An 11,158-nucleotide genomic window follows, 5' to 3' on the forward strand; every position below is an offset into this window, starting at 1 on the left:
TCGAAGACTGTTGCGATCCCCTATACTTGTGGGTCATCAAGACTATTTTCTGGCGCCGTTGCCGGGGAGCATAGCTTTATTTGGAAGTTCACTTGGATTGATATTGTTCGCTGCAAATTCTCCATCATGGGTAAACCTCGCGATACTAAGGTCGCCATATTACCATCCACTACAAGAAAAGGTACAACTCTGAGTACCTCTGCTGCTCTTGATTCACCATCTGTGATTGATAAACTTGTTTCACCGCCATATGCTTCACATGCTGGTACTTCTGCTGAATCTGAAAACTCTCATAATATTGATAATATTTCTGCTGTGCTTGATGATAGTGGTTCATTGGGAACTTTTCTAGATGCTATAATTGCTAGGTCTAGACAAATAGAAAATACTGAAACTCCTGATGTTACTACACCTGTTAATTCACCTGAACTTGAATACTCTAGTGATGATCTTGATGAAGATTATGTGGAACTTGATGATGATTTTATTGAAAAATGCAATGCTACTACTGATGCAAGAAAGATTAAAAAGTTGCTTGCAGAACATACTGTTAGATATAAACTGTCTCCTGATCTTAAATTTGCCACATCTCCTATAAACATTAAGGATAAAGATTATGATTTTTCTCTTGATCTATCTCATATAGCTATTGTTGAGAAAACACCCTTTTGTGGTACTGAAAAAGAAAGTGCTATTGAACACATGACTGAGTTATCTACTCTGAGTAGCTTGTTTTCTGATGATGTTAAGATGCGTACTTACTTTGTTGCTAAAATCTTTCCATTCTCATTAAAGGATGATGCTAAAACTTGGTATAATAGTTTGCCACCTAGTTCTATTAAAAGTCCAAAAGAATTGCTTAATGTTTTCTTCCGGAAATACTTTCCTGCTAGTGCTCAACATGCTGCTTTGCAGAGAGTTTATAATTTTGATCAGGAAGATGGAGAGAAATTGCCTGAGGCTTGGGCGAGATTTGCTCTCTTATTAGAGCTCTGCCTGACCATGATTTGGAAAAGCATGATTTACTTGATATATTTTATAGTGGACTAACCATTGAGTCTAGGGCATACCTGGATAGTTGTGCTGGTTGTGTTTTCAGGAAAAGAACTCCAGCATTTAAGGTCGAAGAATTATTGGCTAAAATAGGCCGGAATCATGATGATTGGACTACGCCTGAACCAACTCCAACGCCGATACTGAAGAAGAGGGCTATGATTAAATTGAATGATGAAGATATGGGGGAAGCTAAGAAGTCTCTTAAGGAGAAAGGTATTAAATCTGAAGATGTGAAGAATCTACCTCCCATAGAAGAAATATGTGAGATAATTCCCTCTTCATCCATGATTGAGGTAAACTCCCTTCAACGCTTTACTAGAGAAGATATTCCGTATTCAAAACCTCCTGCGCAATGCTTAGATGAGTTTGATAATTATATTGTTAAGCAAGAAAATTTTAATATGAGAGTAGAGAATCATTTAATGGAAAATTCTCGAGCTATTAGTGAATTGCATGATATTGTGGAGAGAACCTCCAATGATGTTAAGATACTTGTTAAACATTTTCATATGGTTCAAACTCAAATTGATCAACTCACTAAAGTGCAAAATGACTTGTTAGGAAATAATGCTAAAGAAAAACATGCTTATGAAGTAACAACTAGAGGTGGTGTTTCTACTCAGGATCCTCTATATCCTGAAGGACATCCCAAAAGAATTGAACAAGATTCTCAACGCATTGAACCTAGAGCTCGTTCTAAGAAAAAGAAGAAGAAACATAAAAATGTTGTAGAATCCTCTGAACCTGTTAATGATCCTAATAGTATTTCTATTTTTGATGCTGAAACTGAAAGTGGTAATGAACATGATAAAGATAATGATAAGAATGATACTCCTGATAAAGAAGAGGTTGAAGAAGAACCTGAAAAGCATGCTAAAAATAAAAAGTATACTAAAGAAGATTTTATTGCTGAGAAACATGGTAATGAAAGAGAACCTTGGGTGCAAAAGCAAATGTCTTTTCCTGCTAAGAAACTAAAATCAAAGGAAGAAGAACACTATAATAAATTCTGTGATTGGATGAAACCTTTATTCTTGCAAATCCCTTTGACTGATGCTATTAAATTGCCTCCTTATTCAAAGTATATGAAAGATATTGTTACTAACAAAAGGAAAATCCCCAATGAGGAAATTTCCACTATGCTTGCTAATTACTCTTTCAATGGCAAAGTTCCAAAGAAGTTGGGCGACCCAGGTATACCTACTATTCCTTGTTCTATTAAGAATAATTATGTTAAAACTGCTCTATGTGACTTGGGAGCCGGTGTTAGTGTTATGCCTTTTTCTCTTTATAAGAGACTTTACTTAGATAAGTTGATACCTACTGATATATCTTTGCAAATGGCTGATAAATCTACTGCTATTCCTGTTGGTATATGTGAGGATGTTCCTGTTCAAGTTACTAATAACTGCTTGATATTAACTGATTTTGTTGTGTTGGAAATGCCTGAAGATGATAATATGTCTATTATTCTTGGGAGACCTTTTCTTAACACCGCAGGGGCTGTTATTGATTGCAATAAAGGAAAGGTTACTTTCAATGTTGATGATAAGGAGCACACCGTCTATTTCCCCAAGAGGATTGAAAAAGCGTGCGGAGTTAATACTATTTCTAATGTGAGAACTATCAAAGTTGGAACTATCGATTGCCCTATATATGAGCCTAAAGAAGAATATCAAACTCTTGTGATTGGATCCATATCAATACAATTCAAGGTAACATGATTGATTTGAGGTTTATTTCTTCTTATGCTATGTAAAATTTATTTGGTGGCAAGACTTGATCAACCTTGTTAACAAATACCTTTTATATGCATAGAGGAGGTAAACAACATCTCTTTCTTCCTCCACTTGCTTTAGTTGCTGTAGCACTTTTATTTTGCAAAGTTCCTTAGTTGATTAGGGATTTCAAAAAATTTCCTGGCCAGTAATAATAAACTTAATACCCAGAAATGTGCATTTTTCAAAGTTTTCAAAAATTCGCGAAAATTACACCGTTGGTCCTATTTTTCGACGAGGCACCTGGGAGCACCAGAGGATGACCTGTGGGGCACCACAGGGTGCCACACCACAGGCCGGCGCGGCCAAGGAGGGGGGCGCGCCACCCTGTGGTGTGGGCCCCTCCTTGCCCCACTTCTTCATCTCTTCCTCCCAGCATCTTCTCTCTCCCGAAAAAACTCGAACCAACTTTCTCTCACTCACGTTTTTGCTCAAGAGCTCAGGATTTTTCGATCTCTTTGCTCAGCCCAGATTTCTGTCTGAAATTTGGCATATTTGCTCTCCGGTATGTGACTCCTCCGCCTATCCAAGTAGAATTTTGTTTGGTTGAGTATATCTTGAATATTTTGCTGCTGTAGGTAACATGTTTAGTGAGCTTGCATGCTTGTTCTAAGTGGTAGAAACTAGTTTTGATGCATGATTAGTACTCTAGCAAGTTCCTATGGTAGTTTCCCTCAATTATATGTCACCAAATCAAGTTTTATATTGTTTGTTGAAAAATTTCAGAAAATGGAAGGGAGCATGCACCAACTTAACCAACAAGAATTAGAAGTCCAACAGGTCATGAGAGTTCACCGGGAAGAAGGAGTATACCCCGCTTATTATCCGTGTGTGGATTTCATGAGAAGTGCAGGGATCTTGCAGGACGTTCAAAGTTTAATCTCTCGTGCAGGATTGGATGATTTTGTTGATGGGGAACCATGCCAATATGTAAAACTGACTATGTCAGTAGTGCAGGATTTTAAATTCAATCGGTCACAATCTAATCCCATGGTTCAGTACAAAATTTATAATAAAACTGTCAACTTGCCATTCAGTGATTTTTGTGCAGCAATCAGAGTGCCGCAATGGGGATCATGCGAGAAGATAAAGGGATCGCCGCAAGAGTTCTTGGACCTCTTCAAGATGATTTGTCATGGAAGAAGTTTCTCAGAGGATGATGGTAAAATCAGTAGCATTCACTCCCCAGCTATTCGTTACTTTGCTTATTTCATTACCAAGTGCGTTCTAGCGAGAAAGAATGGAGGTAAGGTAACTATCCCGGATCTAGCCTTTCTAGCTGCTGCATTACAAGGTAATAGGACTTATAACTTGGGAGCTTTGATAGCCAACAGACTTGCCACTAACCGTGAGAGGGGAGGAATTTGTGGAGGTCTCATCGCCTCTCGCTTATTAGCTATGCATAATGTAGAACCTCACCATCTTGATATTCGGCTCCCCATAGAGAAACTTGACATAGCTTCCATGATTAAGCATGAATTTCTTTCTGATTCGTCTAATTTAGGAAACCTGTCTTACAGAATAACATTTTACAAGAAATCTTGGACAAGGACTAAGAAAGTTGAAAAATTAGTAGGATTGCCTGCACCTTCTCTGTTTAACCTTGATTCCAGGGAGGATTGGTCAGTCACGGAAAGTGCAGTTAATGCATACATAGAGGGAGGAAGCCATCGTGCAAGAGGAAACACGGAGGAGGTAGAGGAACACCTCGATTCGACATCCGATGCAGCAAGCTCTTCACATCAACACATTGGGCATGAGGAGCCTCCACACTTTTCTTCTGCATTGGTACCTTATTATGACTACTCCATGTATGATCCACCGGCGTGGAACCCAGACCCTCGCTGGGGTTGAACTCCACTTAGGCCAAAAGCCTAAGCTTGGGGGGAGGTATACCGGCATCACTCATTCTTTGCATATTATGGTTGCTGGATACTTGCACATACTTGTTTAGTCTCTTTGAGTGATTTTCTAATGAGAGGGAGATGATATTTGGGGAAGTGCTGCCTGAAAACAGATTCTGGACTGTTACCAAAAAAATTCGTGCGCACAGCCAGAACGCTATTTTGAGCTGCCAATTTTTGTGCAGGTTCCCCAGGTTGTTATCTAACTTTCATTAGTTGAACACTTTTCGAACTGAGGAACGTAAGATTTTTGTAAAAATCGATTTCTGTACTGCTGTCAGGTTTTGGCAGATTTCTGCCATTTCGCTTTTCTGTGTTTCTTTTAGTTTGCTATTTCTTGTTTCCACTTTGTTTCTTTCCCAAAACACAAAAAGACCAAAAATATTTCTGTTGTTTCTCTTCACCATTTGTTTATCTTGGTTTCTTGCATTTGTTTCGCTTTATTTGCTATTGCTAGTTTGCTATAAGAAAACCCAAAAAGATTTTGCTTTGTTTGCTTGTTTCCTTTCGTTCTTTTTCTCAAATTCGAAAACACCAAAAATATTTGCTGTTCTTCTTTGGTTTTGTAAAGTTCTTTATGAGTTCAATGGTCTTCAGTGGCCGGAGCGTGGTTTTCATTTTATATTATCCAAGCTACACAAGTGAAAAAGCAATAATGACGATCTACGACAATCTGATTGTGGTGAGAGGCTGGTATGAACTCTATTTGTTTTCATTTTTGTAGATATACTCATCCATGTGAGCATGCTTAGTTGGTTCATGTGAGGTATATGTCATTTAAGAAAGTCTAGTAGTTCATGATCTCTCATGATTAGCCCCAATTTATTAATATGAGTAGCATGTCATGGATGTTTGCTTGCATTGTTTTATTCATAAGTAAGTATGGCATTGTGGTATCCTCCTCTGAATAATTCATTTATATCGACTTGGCACATGCTCACGCATGCATATGACTGAACAAAAGTCAATTAAGCCTCAATGATTTACATTGCTTCAGTGTTCTTGTATCACTTTTATGCCTCAGTTAATTTATTTTGCCGCAAGCATGATTATGACAGTTATTGCTCTCTTGATTTGTCGCTCCCTAGTCTTTTGCTAGCCTTCACTTGTACTGAGCAGGAACGCTGCTCGTGCCTCCAAACACATGAAAACCAAGTTATTCCAGAGTGTCCACCATAAATACCTATGCATGGCATTTCAAACCATTCCAAGTAAATTCTCATGCGCTACCTTTAAAACCTTCAAAATGCTTCTTAATTTGTGTTTATGTTTCATAGCTCATGAGGAAGTATGTGGTGTTTAGATTTAAACCTTGTCATTTACTTTTGATGGACTCTCATATGGACTAGTGGCACATCCGCTTATCCAATAATTTTGCAAAAAGAGCTGGCAATGGGATTCCCAGTCCCGAATTAATTAACTTAAATAGACACTCCTCCATGGTTTGTGATTGTTGGACGGCACCCGAAGGATTCGGTTAGCCATGGCTTGTGTAAGCAAAGGTTGGGGGGAGTGTCATCATCATAATAAAATTAAACTAAAGAGGCACTCCTTCATGGTATGTGATCGTTGGCAGGCACCCGAGGATTCGGTTAGCCATGGTTTGTGTAAGAAAGGTTGGAAGGAGTGCCACATAAAAATGCAAATAATTCATGGGAGCCGCTCTTGAAAGTCCGGTTGGCGAGGTAGTTGGTGTACCCATTACCATTCGTTGACAACAACAAACACCTCTCAAAATAATTTTACTCCTGCTTTACAAATAAAAAGCTCTAGCGCATGTTAATCCCTGCTTCCCTCTGCGAAGGGTCAATCTTTTACTTTTATGTTGTGTCTCCATCCTTTCTTTGAGCACTTTCTTGAGAGCACAACTATCATTCTTAGTATAATATGCTTGTCTCAAAATATGATTGATTGTGGTATAACTTTGATGCTTTTATCTTTGACAATCACTACTTCTAGTCTTTCTATGAACTCCAGAGGTGCCCGGGCATTTATGTTTTGCCGATCAAATACAGGCAAGCGAGATACCACTTTATCATACCCTCTTATGAACATTGCAATCCTGCCTATATACATGATTCATGATGCTTATTATTAATTGTTGGTACCTCTTCATGATTGACATAGCTGTTAGATGATCTTATTTGCATGTATCTTATTATGAACTGCTTAAGTATTAGCCATATCATGAGCATATATACATCATATGAACAAATGTGTTCGCGAAAGTTCTTTTATCGCTCAGTTGTTAACTGAATTGCTTGAGGACAAGCAATAAGCTAAGCTTGGGGGGAGTTGATACGTCCAAAACGTATCTACTTTCCCGAACACTTTTGCGATTGTTTTGCCTCTAATTTGTGTATTTTGGATGCAACTAACGCGGACTAACGCTGTTTTCAGCAGAACTGTTCTGGTGTCTCGTTTTTGTGCACAAATCCAACTTTCAGGAAAAACCTCGGGATTTTGACGAAAGGCCCTATTTTCCCAGAATAATGACGGAGCCAGAAGGACAAATCAAGTGGAGGCCCGAGGGCCCCACACCATAAGGCGGCGCGGCCTAGGGGGGGCCCGCTCGGCCCTATGGTGTGGCCCCCTCGGCTGGCCTCCGACGCCCCCCTTCGGACTACTTATTCGCCTCGACCTAAAAACGCACGGGGGAGAAGTCGAAGTCGCCAGAAACCCTCCAGAACGCCGCCACATCGTGAAACTCCGTCTCGGGAGCCAGAAGTCTCCGTTCTGGCACTCCGCCGGGACGGGTAAGTGGAGGAGATCATCGCCATCTTCACCGCCAACGCCTCTCCATCGACCAGCCATGTTTCCCCCATCCATGTGTGAGTAATTCCCCCGCTGTAGGCCGAAGGGGATGGTAGGGATTGGATGAGATTGGTCATGTAATAGCATAAGATTGTTAGGGCATAGTGCCTAGTGTCCGTAATTGGTACTTTGATGATATTGTTGCAACTTGCTATGCTTAATGCTTGTCACTAGGGCCCGAGTGCCATGATCTCAGATCTGAACATGTTATTATTTCATCATGATATTCATTGTTTATGGTCTTACCTGCAAGTTGTATACACATGTCGCTGTCCGGAACCAATGGCCCCGAAGTGACAGAAATTGGGACAACCGGAGGGGATGGTAGTGACGTGAGGATCACATGTGTTCACGGAGTGTTAATGCTTTGCTCCGGTACTCTATTAAAAGGAGTACCTTAATATCCAGTAGTTTCCCTTGAGGCCCGGCTGCCACCGGCTGGTAGGACAAAAGATGTTGTGCAAGTTTCTCATTGCGAGCACGTACGACTATAATTGGAACACATGCCTATTGATTGATTAGTACTTGGATACCGTTTTATTATTATCTGCAAATGCCCTGCTATGATTGTTACATGAGTTTCTCTCATCCATGCAACGCCCGTTATTCGTCCCCGTGCCTACAGTATTTTAATCCTGCTGTTTACTAAAATCACTACTGCTGTCTTTGTTACTCTGCTGCTGTTATTTCACTACTGCTACTGCTATAAAACTGTTACTACTGATAAACTCTTGCGAGCAAGTCTGTTTCCAGGTGCGGCTGAATTGACAACTCCGCTGTTAAGGCTTTCAAGTATTCTTTGTCTCCCCTTGTGTCGAATCAATAAATTGGGTTTTACTTCCCTCGAAGACTGTTGCGATCCCCTATACTTGTGGGTCATCATGCAGCCAGAATTTGACAAAACCTGAAAAATGAATTATATCTAGCATATTGAGTGAAAAACAAATTTCTTGCTGTCACGAATTTGACAAAACCCAAATATGAATCAGTAAAATCCATATTCCAACCATTTTCTCACTCTAATTTTTGCATCTAAATGAATAAAAAAATTCCCTTGACGGAAAGCTTCGGATTAATGGAGAAGAGAAAGAATTGGTGCAGATACAACCAAAAATCAAGATGAAATATAGGTGCTGAGATAGGGGAAAGGGGGCTAGGAAGGCATGAAACATCTACATCACGTCCATATAATAAAGAAGCCAACAATCAAGCTAGACTTCGCATCTCTCCGCCATCAAATCCTAGCTGCAAAAAACAAAACAAAAATAACTTAGCAAGCAAAACCAACCAATAAACATTATCGGTGCCGTCCTCCATCTAGCTAGTCACCTGGCGGGATGTCGAGCATGCGAATCCACCACCCCTCTCTAATTTTCTCTGCTCAAAGCAAATCAGGTACAAGGTGGACGAGCGGCTCCGACAACCATCAAGCTCCGGACCTAGCCCACCACAAGTAAGGAGGGAGGAGAAGGACCGTGTCACCGCTGCTGGCTCGCACAATATTTCGAACGGCCGGCCACCTCCACCTCCATTCCCTGCATCCGGCGCCCTCATCCATTAGGGGAAAACCAGAGTGAAGAACAGAGGGAGAGAGACAGAGAGGAAGGGACAAAGAGAGGAGGGAGGACCAAACCTGCACGAATCTCTGGCTTGGGATCAAGGATTTGAAGCACCACCGCATGTCCTCCTCCTCCTCCGGCTCCCCGTGGTGCTCTGCATCTCCTCTATAAGCAATGAAACTTCTCTAACCAATTGTAATTATAAACAACTCTCTTGAGCAATAGAAAGTATACATAGGAAAATCAAAGTAAGTAACTGAAAATCGGAATATCTGTGTTCTTATCAGTAACCAGTGCTTCAAAATATTGCTTTAAAAATTGGAATACAGTAGGTTTCAGAAAAATAGCACCTTAAAGTAATGGAATTTCAGTTATATACACCACTCTGATTATATCGCCCATTCTACCAATCGAACAGCTAAACAAAAGGTATTATTTTTTGATAATTTCATGAGACGAGGAAAACCGACTCTCTGCTAAATATCTTAGGGCTATTTTCTTTGTCAAAAATCTACTTAAAATAATATTTATCTTTAGCTCTACAGGGTTGATGATTGGGACCCATGTTTCAGTGAATTTGTAGAAGTACGTTCACTTAGCTAGCTTTGCAGTTTTAATTTCTTTTTGAGATCCATAGACCATGTGCTGCATATTCACTTTTGACTATCCCAAGTTCCTACTGGAACAATTCTATCTGAACCAAAATGAGCTTTTGACTGAACCATAACACACAATACCAAAATTGCCATTAGATAACAAATTATAACCTAGCAGATACTAAAAGAGGAGGAGAAATATATTACCATAAGAAAAAATGTTGGGAAGCAAGCTTGGAAAGCATGAACCATCGGAAGAGCAGATCATGGGCTTGCATCAACCATTGCAGAATATGTACCCAAAAATAATTCCCGGTTCAAACCAAAGCACACAAAATCTACAAACCAAAGCACACAAAATCTACAGTTAGTGGCACAGAGAGTTAGACAAGGATAATAAGGAGACAAAAATCGTAGAGGATCTGAAACAAAATGGAGCAGACGGGGGGAGAGATAATTAATTAATTATATAAATGTTGAAGTGTTGCATTTGTTTTCTGATTTCTATTACCCTGGTGCCAAAAAGGTAACACTGCATCCATGTCTGGGAAATCTTAGCATCTGTGAAATGATAGTAACTATTCATTCAATCACCCTTTGAGTGAGAAATATTCTCTGTACATTGAAATACAGCAGTTACAGCATGAAGCTTATACTACCATTGGTTTATACTGCATAATTGCAGACATGTCTACCTAGAATGATACACAAATGGTATAAAATCAAGGTGCTATATTGATTTTTTTTAAATCAAATATTTGAGTTACAGCCATATTTTTTCCAAACAAAAGGAACTCTTTTTTTCCAGGAGCTGGGCAATGATTAATAGAGATGAACAAAAATGCATGTAAATAGGAGTGGAGAAGTTGATCATATACCTCCATGTTCACCAATTCGACTGGAACAATTCTATCTGAACCAAAACCAGTCAGCCTGCAAATTAAACAACAGCAGTTGGCAAATCTTGAGAAAAAGATGTAGCGTGAAGTGATTTGACGAAACCTCGTCTGCCCTGCGTGCTGGACGCCTCGTCCGCCCACCCTGGCCGCGCCATGCCCCAAGCTATCCCCCCGCCACCTCCTCCCTGCGGCGCATCGGCCCGCGTTCAGCCGCGCTGCGCCATGCCCGCGTCCGGCAGGCTCCGACCCGTGCCATCAGCTCCACCGCGCGGCCACCTTGCGCTGCTGCAGCTCGCACCCGCACCGCGGCGCACCTGGCCTCCCGCAGCACGGCGAGGAGCTCCCAGGGAGCCCGCCCGCTTCCGCGCCACCTCCTCCCGCCAGACCTTGGCCAGGAGCGCCTCCTCCTCCTCCGCTTCCACCGAGGACAACACGGCGCGTCGCCACGCCCTGCACACGCACGCCCACGCCAAGGCCGGCGCCGCTCGCGCTTGACTCGTCCACCGCCAACCCGTGCTCTGTTGCGCACCGGCCTCACGCGGGGCTGGAGCA

Source organism: Lolium perenne, chromosome 7 (assembly GCF_019359855.2).
Source record: "Lolium perenne isolate Kyuss_39 chromosome 7, Kyuss_2.0, whole genome shotgun sequence".
Taxonomy (NCBI): Eukaryota; Viridiplantae; Streptophyta; class Magnoliopsida; order Poales; family Poaceae; genus Lolium; species Lolium perenne.